The sequence below is a fragment of the Mus caroli genome, chromosome 18 (assembly GCF_900094665.2).
Source record: "Mus caroli chromosome 18, CAROLI_EIJ_v1.1, whole genome shotgun sequence".
NCBI lineage: Eukaryota > Metazoa > Chordata > Mammalia > Rodentia > Muridae > Mus > Mus caroli.
The window spans coordinates 32,961,656-32,967,115 of record NC_034587.1 but is presented as its reverse complement, the minus strand read 5'-3'; the positions used below and the strand labels follow the sequence as shown (position 1 = coordinate 32,967,115).

The 5,460-nt window shown below is 42.6% G+C and overlaps 1 protein-coding gene across 4 annotated transcripts in view; it reads left to right on the top strand.

Moving 5' to 3' along the window:
- Positions 1 to 290: 290 nt before the first annotated feature.
- Positions 291 to 5,460, top strand: part of Dnajc18 (DnaJ heat shock protein family (Hsp40) member C18) — a 35,700-nt gene continuing 30,530 nt past the window's right edge. For 2 of the 4 annotated variants that reach the window (XM_029472129.1, XM_021150540.2), the window contains exon 1: positions 291 to 418. The gene's annotated coding sequence lies outside the window, so the exon portion shown is untranslated. Of the gene's footprint in view, positions 438 to 5,454 lie in introns of those variants that run through there. The other 2 variants (XM_021150539.2, XM_021150541.2) reach the window with 2 other exon arrangements.

Genomic DNA, 5,460 nt, shown 5'->3' with positions numbered 1-5,460 from the left:
GAATCACAGGCAGGCTCTTATGCCTACCTGTCTTTTATAAGTGTGCAGATGATCCCCAAAATCATCCTCAAGCTTACGTGGCAAGTTCTTTTGGCCTCTGACTCATCTATGGCCCCATATGGCAGTATTTTTCCTACTTTAGATATATTTTATTTAGACCCTACTTCCAAAAGCCTGATTTACTATATCCGGTTGCAGCTATCGTTGGCGTGGAACATTTCATGTGACATAACAATGTTTAGAAGTCTTGAATTCTGTTAGGAGTGTTATCGTTCTGTCGTGGAACTTGGTTCAGCTGCTTAGTGTACTGAACTAATCAGGTCAAGGACATGGGTGGATTTCACTCTGGTTAACTCATATGACTTCTGCAGCACAAAGCCACATAATTTCCCCTGACTCTGGACAATGTACTACAAATGTGAGCTGTTAGTCATAAGGTATTTATATATGGGAGGTGGAGGAATAAACTGGTATTAATATCTTTGAGATGGCAAGGCTCCCCCTCGCCCTGCTGCTGACACTGCAGTACTACACTAGCTGAGAGAATGATCCCATTGCTAAGTAACAATACTCGGGGGTGGGTCTAGGATGACCTCATTTAAGGCTACATCCTGTGCTCCACAAACTATGTTGAGGGGGGTCTTTGGTAGGTTCCTGCTTTGTATGTAAATACAAGAGTCCACCTCTGACAGGAAATCCGAATGCAGCCCTCTGCTGCTCTGGTGCTTCCCTAAGCCTGCATCTCTTCCTTCAAGTCTAGACAACAGGATGGTGACCATTTACAAGACAACTTCCTCCCTTTTCTTATACAAGACTACAGTCCTAAAGCAGCAGGAAGTTCTCTCTCTCTCTCTCTCTCTCTCTCTCTCTCTCTCTCTCTCTCTCTGTTATAGAATATCCTCGTATTTACTCACATTTCTTTGCTCAGTCTATGGGAAAACAAGAAACACAACACCAGCTCAGGTACACAGGCCCCAACTAAATAAAGGAAAATTTACCCAGTATCTTTTTTTTTTTTCCAGGCCTTGATGGGGCAAACCTCACATCAATATTTCTACCAACATACACACACACACACACACACACATATATATATATATATATATATATATATATATATATATATATATATTAAGATTTATTTATTTTGGCTCTGGTGAGATGGCTCGGTGGGTAAGAGCACTGACTGCTCTTCTGAAGGTCCTAAGTTCAAATCCCAGCTACCACATGGTGGCTCACAACTACCCATAATGAGATCTGACACCCTCTTCTGGTGCATCAGAAGACAGCTACAGTGTACTATGTATAATAATAAATACATGAATTCTCACAACCATCTGTACAACTATAGTGTACTCACATATATAAAATAAATAAATAAATCTTTAAAAAAAGATTTATTTATTTCATGTATGTGAGTACACTGTAGCTGTCTTCAGACACACCAGAAGAGGGCATCAGATTCCGTTACAGATGATTGTGAGCTACCATATGGTTGCTGGAATTGAACTCAGGACCTCTAGAAGAGTAGTCAGTGCTTGAACACTGAGCCATCTCTCCAGCCCACCAACAACTATTTTTGACATGGATAAAACTGATAGAATACTGGCTGCAGGCTTCCTTGCTCTTAACTCTGGCATATAATTTCTCAAAGCTAGCCTAGTGCCACTAAATTCTATGTAAATATACAAAAAAAAAAAAAAACCCAGACAAACAAAAAAACAAACAGACAAAAAAGTGTGGTCCTGATTGCCAGTCACCTGGATTTGTGGATCTGTCCTTCTTCTTGCAACTTTTGCACATATTTCCTTTCTAAGAATTGGCTTAGAGATCCAAATTATCATCCTTTATTCCCTCCAAGAAGTTTTGCTATTTTTATTTTGAAGTTATATGGATATGTGCATATGGGGGGGGTGTGATGTAAGGCGAAAGAGGATGTGGAGGCCCTGGAGCTGGAGGCACAGGTAGTTGTGAGCCACCTGACACAGCACTAGGAACTGACTCTATAAGAGCAACAGTCCATGTTTTTGGCACAGAGACACTTCTGCAGCCCACCTCCAGGACAGCCTTTGTCCCAAGGGAAAACTGCTGGTTTTCCCTTGCCTCATCTACTTCATACAAACACAGATGCTGTTTTTGTTTGTTTTTTGAGACAGGGTTTCTCTGTATAGCCCTGGCTGCCCTGGAACTCACTCTGTAGACCAGGCTGGCCTCAAACTCAGAAATCCACCTGCCTCTGCCTCCCAGGTGCTGGGATTAAAGGCGTGCGCCACCACTGCCTGGCCAAACACAGATGTTGATAGACAGTAATGATTTCGGTTAGTTGGTGCATATAAACAGCAACTGACACAGAAGTGTTCTGTGTTGGGATTTGGAGCCCTAAGTTTGTCTCAGTGATACAGACAAATCCAGACTTGTCAGTGAAGTTATAAAGGATCCAATGGGTACCTTTTCATGCAGTTACCTAAGAAGAGTGCAATGCCACCGCCACCCCTTTTTCTTTTACTGGGAGGCTGCAGCGAATGGGGAGAGATTGCTCTTTGGGAAGCATCAGTTTACCAGTTTCCCCCAGCACACTCAAACTTAGACTCTGATCCCAGTAATTTTATAATGCATGGTACTCCTTTTCTATCTAGTACTTCCACACTCAACCAGATGCTTCTGAGTCGATGGTGCTCAGACATCTGTGATTACCAGTAGACCTGCCCTGGGAGCCAAGGCTTTACCTACCTCAGGTTGCCAGCTTCTACAACCCCCAAAGCAGAAAGCCTGTTACGTACAAGCATGTTCCTGATCAGGCCACAGAGCACTCTCAGATCCGTCAGGACCCAGGCTTGTGTCGTCTTAACCACTGAGCCATCTCTCCTGGGCAGATCTGGTCTCCCATGAGCACACTATTACCTGAACTATATAAGCTCGTCATAGGTCCAGGCTCTCAGAGCCGACCTGCAGCTTATCTCATGGTTTGGATGTTTGTCTTTCAAGTTTAAGAGTATAACATAATCCACCCAGTCACGATGCACAGTCCTTTCCACACCGATTCACTTTGCCATACACTTTTGTTTGCGACAAAGTCCCATTCTGGATCTCAGGCTAGCCTTAAGCTAGGGTCCTCCTGCTTCAGGCCCTGGTGCTAAATAAGTACCTCCACATCTGGTATTCTCTTTTTTTGAGGCAAGGTTTCCTGCCTACCATGCTTGCTTTGAACTCCCGATTCTACCATTTCCTCTCTAGTACTAAGATTTGGGTGTGTATCACTATGCCTGGCGTATCCTTTGAACTTTCTGAAATCAGGAGTGGGGTAGATCATTAGTTTTAAGAGCTGGAGATGTAGGACATAGGGGAAATCAGCTTCCTATCTCTTTTTGATTTTTTTATTCTTTTTTTTTCTATTTGTAGTAATAACGATTGCCAGATATGCAGGCATGCAGATCTAGTTAGATGTATTGAAGACTTTATGACATGCCTAACACAGACTATACACTACTAATTAACAATGTCATATCACAAAGGAATAGCTTTTGTTCTGCCACGCTAGTCTGTAGTACTGGTTAACATTTACTTAATATCAGATGAAGTGCTAAATACTTTATAAGTCAACAATGCTAGGCTAATCTCTTACCCACTATGTTGTTCCCCCTCCTAAATCAGATGACAATGATCAAATATCTACACAGTTGCCATCTTCTTTATAATTACAGAGTAGGGTTTAGGGCACATCATCATTAGATGCTCTGTTTGCAATTGATATTTCAAATGACAGAAGCCTTTAAGAGCCAATTAATTTGGTAGTTTTTGTTTCGTTTTGTTTTGCTTTGCTTCGCTTCGCTTTGTTTTGTAGATATGGTTTCTCTGTATAGCCAAGACTGTCCTGAAACTTGCTCTGTAGACCAGGCTGGCTTTGCACTCATAGAGATCTACCTGCCTCTGCCACCTGAGAGCTGGGATTAAGGATATGTACCACCACAGCTCAGCCTTTTATTTCTTTGTTTTTTTTTTTTTAGCTTTTTTTTTTCTGGTATTTTTCAAATATGTGTTTTAAAAATACTTTTTAAAAGATTTGTTTATTTACATATTTTATGTATATGCATGTATGCCTATTTGCATGTATGCTGGGTGGCAGAAGAGGCATCAAACAGAAGCGGGCGTCGAATCTCATTATAGATGCTTGAGAGTCACCATGTGGTTGTTGGGAATTGAACTCAAGACTCTGGAAGAGCAGCAGTGCCCTTAACTACTGAGCTCTCCAGTCCTCAAATGCATGCTTTTTTAAGTCTCAAAATATAAAACAGAACTGTTTTGATTAGAGAATAGCAATACAGCCCTCCTCATAGAAGGTCCCAGAGGCAGCTACACATCGAGCCTTAAGGCTACCTTGGCTTAGTAATTACCAACTAGCTCTAGCATTCTCAACTTATAGAAGACTGAGGTCAAAGTAGGAGAAAGGGGTAGCTCAGGGCTACACAGTGATTTGTGGCAACCCCCAACTATAGCCTGTATCTAACTCTGAGCTTTTTCCACTGAGAGTCCTTGGTCTCCTGGCATTGCAAGTAGTCATGAAGTCAGCATGCCAGGGCTATGCCAGTAGGGCAGTGCTACAGCCACACTTGTCATCTGATGCTCTTACTCTTCTGTCTGGGTTCAGTGTTCACCTGAGTTTCCCAACAGCCTAAATTGGTGGTATTTGACAGCATAATTTATTTGGTTTTCTTGAATAAAATCTAAGTGAATTCCAGGCATTTTTCCCCCAGATAATTTTCTGAACTCATGATCATTTTGCCCTTTTGTAGACCTGATCTGTAGCATGTGATTGGGTCTTGGTGATCCTCAGTGGATGAGCAAGAGAGTGAGGAGGCCAGTGGTCCCCCTGTGAAAGAGTCGCTTTCATTCTTTGCTTGACTCCAAGGAAAACAGGGTGAGGGACTGTAGGAATAAGCCCTCCTTTCCTCTTTCCAAACTTCTTAGAAAAGAAGACAGGCTGGGCTGGGAAAGAGCGATGCCTCAGAGGCTCATGAGTAAAATGGGGATGAATTAAGAACAAGGAATGGCGTAGCTCCGTGGTAGCTCCCAAACTTGCCCTCCCACTCTCCCCATTATGGTTCCTCTGATGCCTAAGGGGCTTCAATGGGAGGTACCCAAACTACTGTCTAACTACATTGAATTCACCCCACTTTTCATTTTGCTTTTTTCTTTTCTTTTTTTCTTTTTCTTTTTGCGGCCATTAAACTTCCCGTAGTTGAGTTTAGCTTTCCTCAGACCATTTTTTATGTCCAGGTCTTAGCATAGTTTTCCCAGAATAAGCACTAGTGGACATTTAAGGCGGGGGCGGGGGGGGGGGACGACGACGACGACGACACATTCTTGTGGATGTAATCGGTTACCGGTTGTCCTACAGTGTGCAAAGCCGTTGCCCCGTAGGACTTTTGTATGCTCTCAGGATCAGGAAGGACAGAACTCACT